We start from the raw sequence: 14,226 nt of genomic DNA, 5'->3' as shown, positions 1-14,226 counted from the left end.
AAACAATTGAAAAAATTACAAAACAAAACGTGGGTTTTTTGAACAAATTATTAAAATATATAAAACTCTGGCCATTCTAACAAAGAAAAAAAAGAGAAAACTCAAATTACTAAAATACAAGATGAAGAAGGAAATATCACAGTGGACATGTCTGAAATGAAGAAGATAATTAGAAACTATTTTGCAAATTTATACTCTAATAAAATAGAAGAAATCGACAAATTTCTAGAGAAATATGACCTACATACTCTAAATGAGCAGGTCATATAATTTAAATACATCAATTTCAAGTAATGAAATAGAGAATGCCATCAAAAGCCTACCAACTAAGAAAAGCCCAGGACCAGATGAATTCTCAGCTGAGTTCTACAAAATTTTCAAAGAAGAATTAACACCAATACTTCTAAAAATTGACAAAGAGGGAACCCTTCCAAATTTATTCTATGAGGCTAATATCACCCTGATACAAAAAACAGTCAAAACCACACCGAGGAAAGAAAACTTCAGACCAATATCCCCGATGAACATAGATGCAGAAATTCTCAATAAAATTCTGGTAAATCACATGCAAAAATATATTTTAAATACCGTGCATCACCATCAAGTGGGATTCACCCCAGAGCTGCAAGGTTAGTTCAACATACAGAAATCAATGTACATAATACATCATATTAGCAGCCTTAAAAACAAGAATCACATGATCATCTCAATAGATACAGAATAGCATTTGACAAAATACAGCACACTTTAATGTTCAAAATATTAGAAAAACTAGGGATAGTAGAAACATATGTCAACATAAGGCTATATATACTAAACTCAAGGCCAGCATCATTCTAAATGGATGAAAATTGAAAGCATTCCTGCTAAAAATTGGAACAAGAAAAGGATGTCCTCTTTCACCACTTCTATTCAGCTTCATCCTTGAAACTCTAGCTAGAGTAACTACAGAGAAGAAAGAAATTAAAAGAATACAAACAGGTAAAGAAGTACTCAAACTATCACTCTTTGTTGATGACATGATTCTATATCTAGAAGATCAAAAAAATTCCACCAGAAAACTTCTAGAACTAATAAATGAATCAGCAAACTAACACCATATAAAATCACCACCCATAAATCAATTGCCTTCTTATATATTAGCAAAGAATCTACTGAAAGAGAAATTAGGAAAACTACTCCATTCAAAATAGCCTCAAAAAATATGAAAATACCTGGGAATCAATCTAACAAAAGAGGTGAAAGATCTCTACAATGAAAACTTTAGAACACTAAAGAAAGAAATTGAAGAAAATTTCAGAAGATGGAAAGATCCCCCAATGCTCCTAGATAGGCAGAATTAATATTGTCAAAATGGCCATACTTCCAAAAGTATTATACAGATTTAAATCTATCACCCACCACTCATCTGACTCCTGAATGTGGCAAGCATTGAGGGCAGGGCTGTGCCTTATTCCTCACTCTTCAGGTAAGAATTTCAAGGCTAACATAAACCACTTCACACACAATCTGTGATTACAAAAGTTCTCCCTAGAATTGGAGACGGGTATGTTTAATGAACAAAGGAATGTTTATGTCTAACACGCACTCATGGCCATCTAGCAACTCAATTATTTTTAAAGGACTGTATATGACACTTATATGCATTCAATTAAAATAAAATATTCATTTTGAAGTTGACTTACTAACGAGACTTGTAAATTGCAGGTCTTCTATCCCAGTACCTTACAGAGGGTGACTTTTCATAAGCTGTAATCACAGTTCTACTAATGCAGTCACATGCTTCTCTGTGACAACATGGTTAGAACCAGAGCCTCCCCTTCCTGACGGCTGGGTAGTGCCACCGTCATCACACTGGCCAAGCTGTAGAGGGGTTCCTGCAGAGAAGCCCAGCATCCCTTTGGTGCCACACCTGACACTTCAGAATATTCAGTGGCCCCTCACCTGCAGCCCTGACTCTGAGCATCTCTACTGGAGGCAGTCTAATGTTGGGTCAGTGCTCACATTTGGTCAATGCTCACGTTTGGTCAATACTCATGAAGCCCAGTCCTCATAGTCACGTTTTCCCATATGCTGAACACTTCCATAGGTTTTTGCTCAGGGCTCCCACCACATCCTTATTTCGAAGACTATAGATCAAGGGGTTCAGCATTGGTGTCACAATGGTGTAGAAGACAGACACAACTTTATCTTGGCCTGGAGTATGGGAAGAGATTGGCCTCATGTACATGAAAATGATGGCGCCATAGTATAGGCTGACCACCACCAAGTGAGAGGAACAGGTGGAGAAAGCTTTCTTCCTCCCCTTGGCAGAAGCCATGTGGATGATGGTGACCAGGATGAGTATGTAGGAGGCAAGGATGACGGAGAATGGGATGAGAAGCAGAATAATGGTACTGATCAACACCCCCGTCTCATATGCCAAGGTGTCCTCACAAGAGAGCTGCAGGACACCAGGGAGTTCACAGTAAAAATGATGGATTTCTCTGGGTCCACAGAGAGGTAACTTCATGGTGTAGAAAGTGTGTACCAAGGCATTGAAAGCACCACTCACCCATGAGCTCAGTGCCATCTGCCTGCAGAGGGGCCAGTTCATGTGCAGCAAGTAGTGGAGAGGCTTACAGATGGCCACATATCAGTCAGAGGACATGAGTCCCAAAAGGATGCACTCAGTCCCACCCAAGGCCAATCCCAGGAAGATTTGTGTCCCATAGCCAGACACAGAGATGGCAGTCTTGTGCAGAAGGAAGTCAGACATCATCTTGGGGACAATGGCAATTGTGAACAGGATGTCAATGAGAGAGAGCTGGCACAGGAAAAAGTACATAGGAGTGTGCAGAAGGGGTCCACCAGGATCAGCAGGATCAGGAGGCTGTTTCCTGTCAGTGTGACGAAGAACATCATGGAGATGAGCACAAAGACACAGAAGTGAGCTGGTGTGTGCTGCAGCAGTCCCAGAAGAAGAAACTCTGCCACAGTGTGGTTCTCCAAACTTGTCATGCTTGGAAGCTCCACCAAGGTCATAGAAAATGCACCCAAGTGTAAACACTATTTTATGGTAAAGTTGGACTATTTGGAAATTGGCCCTTCAAAACATTATTCATATTATATGTGACAGTTTCAGAAAAAATGGTGACTCCTGCAGGTGTAGGTTCATCCAGTTATACGTGTCTAGTTTACTAAAGGCTTTATCAGGTGAAGGCTTCAGTTGATTTTTCCATCTTTGGCTGTATTTTGAGCAAGGGCTTCTCATGTAGGGCAGCTGAATGGAGGGGAGTCTGTCTGTGTCTCACCAGCACCTTGGGTGCAGACTGGCCAGTGAGTCAGAGCTGCTCCCATTGACTCCCTGAGCTCCCCCACTGCAGGATCCCCTCTGCATCATGACTGTCATGTCTGGAAGGAAGAAAAGTTCTGTAAGTGTTCTGGGCATGAAGACAGCACTGTAGACCTGAGTACAGGTGGCTCTCTGTTGGTTTATGGACCATTCTAATGCTCCTAGACTGATTTTTTTTACAGATATTTTCCTCACTGCTGGTAACTTACAACATTTACACAGTCTCACTCACCTGAGGGACTGTTCACCCACATTTAAGAACAAAGGAGGACAGGGAGAATGTTCCTGCAGGTGTTTTCTCTTGGTGTTGAAGACAGGGCTGTCTCCATATGTGTGTTCACCTTGGACACCTGTCTTCTGTGGTCTCACATAGCGATGTGCACTTCTGCCTCTAAGGGAAGGCTGTGCTCAGACTGGCAGAGCTGCTCACTGCAGAAGCCCAAGCTCCTCAGCCTTGTGAGCACACCCCTTCAAGGGGGGCCAGCAGCCTTCCCTTGCAGATAAGTCAGACCTTCTCTTTACAGTAAACCAAAAGGCTTTATCAAACTGGTGAAGTTTTTATTAGGTCAGTCCACCTTTAAATACCATTGGATACCATTTACATTACTTTGTGAAGTAATAAATCTGTCTTCCAATAATCTGTGCATCTAAATTTCATAAACTTATCTTCTGGTTGTTTATACTGTGGGAAGTGTGGGAGATGCTAGTGAGGACTAAGTGGCAAATATATTCTCATGAAGAATTTTACCAGTGGGTTCCATAACCCAAGTGCATTTGTTTTAAAATATGTAATGAACAGCAGATGATCAGAACAGACACACCCTTCAACAGGGCAATCAATGGGTACCTATTCTAATGATAGGTCTCATACACATAAAGTAGGAACATAAAAAAGAATGGCAACAGGATTTACAAAGAGTAAGAAAAACAGCCAAATATCTGGACATTAATAAAATGCTGGGATGCTCTGTTGCTATCCATCCAAATGCTTTTTTCTTAGTGGAGATTACAGTTTCCGATTAATCATATTAAAAAAGAAAAGTGTTAATGTGAAGCAAGTACCAGTCACGAGTCTCCTGCATAGGATAAATGCCTGACTCTTGGCATAGGTGTACCTCTCAGACATCTTCCTGTCTGCCCTTGGGCTGTCCTGTCTCTCATTGCACCCAGAGGCCTCTGAATCTTCCCAGCTGAAGCCAATCTCATCCCCCACCTGCCCACCGCTGCCTGACTGCTGATGAGGTTGCAGTCACTATCAAGCTCTTCCTGAGATTTGCTGCATTATTATACTTCATGTTCTGATGGATGTTGCATGTTTTTTTAGAGTTCTGGTTTCTACAGCAGCATATGCTCACTAAACAGAGAACCTTTACATTTTATTCACTCATACAGATCAGAGAGGATTAAATACATTTTAAATTGTACTTTGGTCAAGTATGGAAATTGAGTCAGTGTTACTTGTAAGTTTTTTCTGCTAATTATATATCTTGGAATGACTATTTATATGTCTATATGACTAGTTATATGTCTTGGAATGAAATATTTATTACAATCTAAGTCTCCGTTTTAACCATCAAAAAATTGAGATTGTTTTTAATGTAGCTCAAAATTTTCTACACATAAAGTATGTTAGAAAATATATACACTTTTAAATTGTTAAATAATAGTTGGATTGATGTTATTGAATTATCTTCATAACACTTCTTTCTTCCTGAGATCAAAGTCTGTTCTTCTGTTGTGATTAATTATCAGAGCCATGTGCAGCTGTCCCATATTTTAGATTTCCCACCACCACCACTGTCCTCTCTGTGCCTCATGGGGACTCTGAGGAAATCTCCGCTCTGCACTGTCCAGGAATGTCTGCATGGTCACTGAGGGGCAGCCCGTACAACACATATGGTCATTACAAAGCCGGATTTTCTGCTGAATGCGACTCAAGCCTGTAATCTCACTGTCAGTTGTGGCCTCTGATTTGCAGTGAACTTGTGTTCTAGAACTGCACTTAGCAACAAAATGAGATTATTACCTCTAGCTGGAAAGAAAAAGCAATTTACACATGAAGTTTTGAGGGCAGTAGCTGGGACAAAGTTCCAACAGACACGATGCTCTTTGTATCCACTGTCATTGCCCTTTCCTATTGTTTGGACCAATTCTTGGAACTCATTTATTTTATTTCTTCTTCAATTTCATTCTCATGTCTGCCCCTCTTTCACTCTCTGCTTTCTTCCTCTTTCTGTTTACAAAAGTGCCTGATTTAATTTCAGAATTCATATAGAATTTTTTTAAGTAAGCAAATTAATCTTTATTAGCTTAAAAGGAAATGATCTTTAAGTTGCCTGCTCACATGGTATGAGAAAATTCCTAATGATAATGAGAAAGCTTGAAGATGTATTAATTGATCTAAATAATACCTGAGCCACATAACTTAACTTGTATGTTGAATGATGAATTATGGGTATAGGTGAGCATGTAGGAAAGTATCATAGAGACACAGTAAAATCAAAGGAAGAATTTCAAAAGATTTAATTTCAAAAAGGATGCGACAGGCTGGAGGCTATGGCACATGCTTGTAATCCCAGCAGCTTGAGAGGCTGAGGCAGGAGGATCACAAGTTCAAAGCCAGCCTTAGCAAAAGAGTGGTGATAAAAACTCAGTGAGAACTTTTCTTTTAATGAAATATAAAATAGGGCTGGGAATATGGCTCAGTGGTCAAGTGTCCTTGAGTTCAATCCCTAGTACCCCCCAAAAATACATAAATAAAAATAGGACATAGAAAGAAAACAATTAAGCAAAATGTAAGTGTGTTAATGGAAGACACCTAAGATTGGTTGTTTTCCCCAGGAGTGTAAATAGAGGAATTTACAACAATTTCCCCAGGAGTCTAAATAGAGGAACACAACAATTTGACACTGTGTTAATGCAATTTTACTAATTTTTGTAGCCCTTACAGATGAAGTCAATTAGGAAGATGTTTTCTCGATGAAACACAACCATCTTCATTGTGAGATTTTACAAACAGAAGATTCTAAGCACCGAGCTATTGCACAGGGATGAGTTTCACATTGCTCCCTTAGAAAGGTCCATTTTATAGGTACTCACTTTTCTGCTGGTGAGTGATTGATTCAAAATGACTAGGAAATGAACTGAATATGACCTTCCAGCTGGCCTGGGCAGGAGTGGGTGTCCAAGTGAAGAGATGGCCTCTGAGCATGGAGTGTCTTCCTTGTGCAGCTGTCCCCACTGACTCCAGGAACAAACATGGAGCTAAGTTTTGCCATCTGAGGGTGTGTACATGAGCATTTTGTTCTCCCTTGATGACTGCATCATCTTGAATGATCTCAAGTGGGAATTTTACCCCAGGGAATGCTGTGTGCATAAAGGGAGACAACTGTGGAACACCTCTAATTGCCTTGCCATCCTCACATCCCAGGAGAGGGAATCTCAGGATCTAACCCATTTTGTGTGAAGCAAACAAGTACAACATGTTACAGACATCCACACAATCCCATGTGGTGTGTTTTCATGGAACTCACAGCCACTCCCACTAGTGCAAGTAGATGACAACAGGGGACATATGCACAGTTACTGTGCCATCAGCAAATTTAAAGCAACTCTCACAATGATACAACGTCACCTCTGGTACCATTGTGATTGTAATACACATTGTATTTAACAACTGGAATATGAAAGAAGCCCACTATAGAATTTGAAAAGTGGGCTTTGATCTGCATTATCACATACTTTTTAAAATGGTATTTGCTTATGAAAGGAGAAACTTGTTTGTGCTGTGGAATAGCCCGCATTCTGGATTCTGCTGATCCCACCTCCATGTGCTCCCCAGCAAGGCGCACTAACCCCATGCTGTCTAGGAATTACCCAAACAGAAGGAGAGGGAAATGTTCACACGTGCTCTTGTCCACATACAGTAAAATACTGCCCTACCTGAGAGTGTGTTTCTCAGATAAGAGAGACACAAGGAGGCCCAAGGAGCAGAATGCAGGACCTGGACTTGGTGTGTGTAAATTTAGAAAGATGAAGTACTAGAAGTTACACAGCATGTTGTTAACTGGCACACCATGTCCACTGGAGAGCCAAATGAGATAGGAGAAGAAGAAAATCATATGCTCCAACTCATACCAAACCCCCAAATAAATCCCATTTATACTAAGTACAATGGCTTACATAGTGAAATTAAACAAAAACTAGGAAAAAATAGATTTTTTGTTTTATATTCTTATTTTCCATAAGGAGAAAGGCTACCTTTCTTACCAGTACACCAAGAAGAAACAGGTAAATTTTCTAAATTCATATTCCAGCTAAGATATGTAGATGATTTATGAAATGATATGCTTTCTAAAACAAATAGAGAGATAGTCTTCTGGAAACATTTGAAAATAAACACACAATTATATACTAATTAAACATTCTTAAAAATTTAAGATGAAAATGCTAACAATCTTTGTTTAATCATTCTATATTATGCACATGCATTGAATAATCCCACTGTGTCCATAGTATGTGCAATTGAAATAATAATGAATAATAAAAATTAAAAGAAATTAAAAAATGTATATGGGAAAAATATGTATTCAAAGTAGATATGACAGTACTCAAAAAGTATAAATTAATGAATCTGCACAATTGCAAGAAATCCCAAAAAGAGGCACAATGTGTACTGATTAATTGAGGGAAATTCATTGAATCTCACCAAATTGTTAAATTTATTTATTTATTTATTTATTTTATTTTATTGTTGGTTGTCCAAAACATTACATAGTTCTTAATATACCATATTCCACAGATTGATTCAAGTAATGACAATAAAATACTATCACATTGCCAAATGCTTTAGTGAATACCTGAAGATGTGACATCCCTCCTCTGTGGCCAAAGCATCCTGGAACACTGATTAGGCTTTCTAGTGATGTAGTTTCAATTTGCAAATGACATTAGCACATCAAGCAACATTGACACTGCTGTGTCCATCCCAGCAGGGCGCCCAATAACCAAGAAATGGAAGCAACCTGAGCTTCCATCAGTTGAAGAATGGAGACAGGAAATGTATACAGACACACAAAAGACACACCATCAGCCATAGACACATGTGATTGTGTTATTCATGACAACACAGATGGAACTAAAGATCACTCTGTGACATGAAATCAGCTGGGGACAGAAAAATAAGGGTCCATGCTCTCACTCAGGTGTGTAAAAATAATTATCTCATAGGTGAGTGGGAAAGTGGTCACCAGGAGGTGGGGCATAAGGAGGTAAGGAGAGATGGGGAAAGCAGATCACTGGTGACTAAGTTATAGTTACAGGAGAAGGAATTCTGGTGTGCTATTGCACAGTAGGGTGACAACAGGTGACACGATGCATTGCACATTTCAGAAAACTAGAAGAAAGGATTTAGAAAGTATTCATCATAAAGAAGTGAGAAATGCTTCAGGAGATAGACATGTTCTGGCTGATTTAAAGATTTCACAATGTAGTCATTTGTTGAAACACCACATGGAACCCCATTAGTATGAACAGTGTGTGTGGTTTTATGTATCAGCTAAAACTAAATTTAACTAAATGTAAATTCCAGAGAACTTTAGGAAACTGTGTTATCCTTTCATCACTGTGACCAAAACACCTAACAAAAACTACTTAGATGAGGAAAAAAAAATTATTGAGGTCCATAGTTTTAAAGGATTTAGTCCATGGTCCCCAAACCCCCATCTGTTTGTTCTTTATCGCCTATTTGTCTCAAGTCCAAATGCTCAAACCCTGCACTCAAGGCTGAACACTTCACCCCCCAGCTCAAGGCTGAACACTCAACACCACCCTCCCGTCCCTCATCCCCCTCCTCTGTCCCTGCCCCCCTCAAGACTGAACACTGAACCCCCCCTTATGCCAACAAGGCAGCTTGCAAATCCAGAGACCCTATTAGAAGGGTACAGTGGAGGAAAGCTGCTCAGCTCATGGCAGCCAGAAAGAGAGAGAGAGAGAGAGAGGAGGGAGAGAGAGAGGGGGGGATGGGGGAGGTCCAGGAAAAGAACAGTCCCCAAGGGCTCTGCTTCCTCCTTCCTCTCCCTTCCCCTCCACCTGCCTGTGTCCACTCAACCCACTAGACCATCACTCCTCACTAGTCTTACTCATGGTTCTTTGCTGAAAATAGCAAGTGAAAGAGGAATATTTCAAACTTTTCTGGGATTTTATATCTCATGCGCTACATCCTTTGCCTTCTAAGGCTAAAACAGGCAGCAGAGTAATCTAATACCCTGATAATCACCACATTACACACCTCCCTAGGTTCTCAGACTTCCTTGAGTCTTTGCTATTAGTTTCCTCCACCAAAACATGGAAATAGTTTTTAAACTCTATTGTTCATAACTTATTGTGCATCATTAGAGAATTAGGTTTTGTCATTAGTATAAATGACCTCATAGAAATTTTTAAAAAAGAAGAATAAGCAAATGTGCTTAAAGATTAAATTTAATAAGATGATGTTGTATATAGAATTGTTGTTTAATGACTAGATTTTAACTCTTTATTTCACAAAAATAGCAATGTGATGACAGATATATTGTAACCACAGATGATGATGGGAATCAATCTGCCCCACTTCTGTAGCCACTTCACTATTGATATGCACCCCATGTTATCATGTTATAAATCTCAAATATACAAAACTGTAGTTATTGTAGAGAATTCAGAGAAGGGTCATTCTTTGCTTGTCCCTCAGGGTTTGGGCAGATTCTGGCAGATGGAAACTGGGCTGGTACCTCATCATCAGCAGTACCTGGAGGTGCCAGCTCTCTCTCCCGCTGAATCCCCAGGGATGGTCCTGTGAAGCTGGCAGAAGCCCTGCAGGGACATAGACCTTCACACCCACGTGAGGAACCCAGGATAAAGGGGGGATGGGGGCTGTGTTTCCCAGTCCTCCGGGCTCCTGGGGTGAGATCATCCAGCACACAGCCAATCCCACACAATTGGCTTCAAGGGTGCAGAGTGGTCCTGTCCCACATGGGTGGTGCTGAGCCTACCCAGGTTCTGTGGAATTGAAAGAGAGGTGGAGAAGGCATGCCTTAGAGCCACCACAGCAACAGAGGGACAGAATAGAGGAGAGACAGTAGCTTATCAGAGACAATTGTGTTGGAAGAGTGTATAGCTGATGGTGCTTTGTGAGGAATGGGCAGCAATGAGCGGTCGAGCTGGTGGGTTGGTTTCTGGCTTGACCTACTGCACCTGGTGGAAACCTTCACTGTCAGAAGACTCACTTGGGTATGTCCATGTCAGACCTGGTGGAGATGATGTCTCTGTGACACCTGATCACAGATTCCCATCAAGGGCAGTGACAACAACTAGCAGATGACAGATGGTCACCAAGCAGTGATCTGAAAATTCAGAGGGGCAAACTTATGCAGTGGTTGGTATAAAGTGGGCCTGTGGGTTCAGGTGGTTGGCTTCGCAGGAGGAGCATGGCCTTACCCTCTCACCACCTGCCCTGCACACATGGGAAGCCACAGCAAGCATTCTGACCCAGGTGCCCCTGCTCCTCAGAGCTCAGAACCACTTCGACCCATCAGTGCGCACAAAATGCAATTCTGCTGCATGTTGGTTGGCTCAGTCTCATTCTCTTATGTCTTGTATCACTCTCTAAGGGTTTCTTTGAAGCAGATGGAAGCTATGGTGACAGGGTAGTGGCATTAACAAGGACACAGTGATAACAGAGACAGTGATGATGAGCACACACCCTGAGCACATCCTGTGGCAGACTGTGCTCCTTACCCAACTCTCCCATTATTTAATATGCCTTGTTTAACCTTCAAAGCAAAATTGTGACTCACTGCATTTATTAGAAATTTATTGCAGATATAATTTCGTAGGCGATTGTGCACAAAAAAGGCCCCCCAAATTGAATCTTTGCTGAAACTATATATGATTAAGTTTCCTTCTTTATTTCTTTTCACAGGAAATAGAGTTTTCCATTACCATTTTTCCATAATTACTTGTGCCTAGGGCATGCTCCTACCTAGATGAGGTGGGGGATCACGTCTTTCTGTAGTCATTCTTCACAAGACCTCTTGTAACACAACAGGAACCACATCATCCACCTTTATATTGATTCAGCATCTGACTTCTGCCTCTCCCATGAAAGTTCAGTGTCATTTGATAGGTTATGAATACAAACCACCTATTTTCAACCAGCTGGTCACTAACCTGAAAAGTCCCCTATCTCAAATTTTTGATATATGTTATAATTATTTGGTGCATACTTGTTTCACAGAGTGGGCCTGCACTTGATCCACTCCTTGGTCATGCTTAGCTTGCTCAATTGGCCTTTGAGTCTATGTTGGGTCTCAAAGTGTCAATTAATTTCACGTAATGAACTGAAATCCAGTCTTTGGTCAGCTCTATCTTCTCAAGGAGGCCTACCCTGCATAGGCTTCTTAAAATCCCAATGCTCCCACTGGACCCGGACTTCTCTGGTCTCCTTACTGTTCTGCTGTGTGGGGTTTGCAGTCCACCTTCGCCTTCTGTTTATTAAGTGAACAGGTCAATTCCACTCACCTCTCATTGCCGTTGCTCCACCAGGGTTAACCTCATGATGGACACTGCCCAGGACTGATCTGGCTTTCAGCGGTTGCTCAATCATAGGTGCTGAGCTCATGAATAACATACATGGGCCATGTTAGAGAGACCATTCTGCCATGAGCCTGGTATGTGAGAGTCCTCTCACAAAAGCATGCACCACAGCAGCCCATGAACAAATGAGTAAATATACAAATAGATACATAAATATTATGACAATGAAACTTCATTTTAAATGAATTTTTAAGTGGATAAAACTTACAGAGGATGAAATGTAGGATGATTTGAAATGGTGTCCTTGTTGATATGTAAGAAATGAAAGCTATGTGTAGTCAAAATCAACAATGTATCTTTACAAATATATTTTACTTTTCCCTATTTTCTTAACATGTAGAATTTGAATCATAACTTTTTTATTCTACATATGGGAAGTCATAGGTGTTCATGTTATTTATTTATACTTGGAAGGTAGTTACTTGTATCCTTACTTTATACTTATTTGTAATGTTCTGTATATATAATCTCTACCTCAATATGGAGATTATATACATCTATGATTGATATGTCTAATTAATATGTAGACATATAATTGATATATATATATATATATATAATTAAGAACAAAAAAATGATCATCTCATTGATAATTACTATTGAGCTTAAATATAATTAATTTTAATATTTGCATATATGAAAATTAAGTCACTAACAGTGCATAAATGACTTAGCCTTGCATATATTTTTTATAAATGCTGTTTCTGTATCATGCACTAGATCAATTCTTAACCTTATTTCTAATTCCCTGGACTGCTAGCAGCATTTTGCTGTGGTTCTTTTTTTAATGAAATGACCTAGAAGTGAGTCAAGAAGACCAGCGCTGAGTGAGGTTTGGGACCCTGCCTGTGCCCCTGTCCTGGCTGTTCCAAAGGCTCTGACCCACAGCTCAGAAGCCTTGATGACACACTCAGGTGGAGACTTCAGGCAATGTGCCTCCTGTGAGCTGGTTGGTCACAAATATTTCCCACATCAGTGAAAATCACTCACAACTCAAACTGAGCAATACTGTGTCTCTGGAAGCATATTTTCCATCTGGTTTTGCTTTTTCAGTTTTCCACTTCATTGAAGTCACCCCCTGACCATTTACTACTGAGATCCCTGTGTTTAGCAGACACTGTGCCCATTGCAGGTGCCATTAAAGACTTACCACAGACAGAATTCTGCCCAGCAACCAGCGCTGGCTTCATTAAAGAAGGTTCAAATTGTGAGAAAACGGTAGGGAGTTTTAAATTAAAGAGACAAGACTCTAATTACCTTTAAAACCAGCTCCAGGATGGCTTCTCCTAGCTCCAGCCTCCAGCCACCTAATCTGGTACCAAGGTTTACTGAAGAAGCTAGTGAGAGAGAGAACACGCCAGGGAGTGGGCTTTTATTGGGGAACAAAAAATTCCAGGGAAAATTCCATCCAATGAAGGTTAAGGGGGGCAACAATCCAAGGTCAGGGGTGATGATTGGGTCTTTGGAGCAGTGGTCAGACACGCCTCTGCACAGAAAAGCCCTGGGACCAGGAGAAGGGTGGGGAAAGCTCTGACACAGCTGTATCTAAGTGCCTCTCACCCAGCCAGGGAGGTAACTCAAATCATGTGAGAGGATGGCCTCCCACACAGAATTTTTAAATGGACTACAACATGAAATATTTTCAATTGCTCCTAAGTTCTTCCTCCTGTGCAGTTCTGACTTAACTGTGTTCCTGTGGTGTACAGCCACATCCACATTTTCCCTGCAGCCCTGGGAAACCAACATCTCTCACTCCTGTCTCTCTCAGTGTCCTGCTTCTACCTCCAGGTGCAACTTCTATGAGCCACCTAGAATTTCCACAGGCACATTTCATGTCTCTGCCCACCCATCACCCCAGATCTGGAGCACACTCCTAAGATGCCAGGATTATTAATGAAATTATACCTTCTGTGCCATCCAGTGCCATCTGGATTGACAAGCAGAGCTACACCTGAATCCAAAGATGAGTGCTCTAGCAGCAGCTAGTTAATGTGTAAGGGGGGAGAAACAACCTGGTACACACCTGGCAGCTTCTCCCCTGGACATGCAACTCTTTCCCAGGGTGAAGTCTGTTTCCCCACCTCACTCCACAAATCCTTGTTAATGTTGGAGAGACACGAAACAAAGACTTCCTACCCACCTCTCTTCTGTAACCTTGGAAGCTGGCCCCAAAATATGCTCTCCACATGAGTTTCAGATTTTAATTTTTTCACAAATTTTATGTATGGATGGATACATATAAAACATTTTATATATAT

Source organism: Spermophilus citellus (genome assembly GCF_964194105.1).
Source record: "Spermophilus citellus genome assembly, chromosome: 1".
Lineage (NCBI taxonomy): Eukaryota > Metazoa > Chordata > Mammalia > Rodentia > Sciuridae > Spermophilus > Spermophilus citellus.
The sequence above is the reverse complement of the archived record's forward strand: the minus strand, read 5'-3'. Positions refer to the sequence as shown.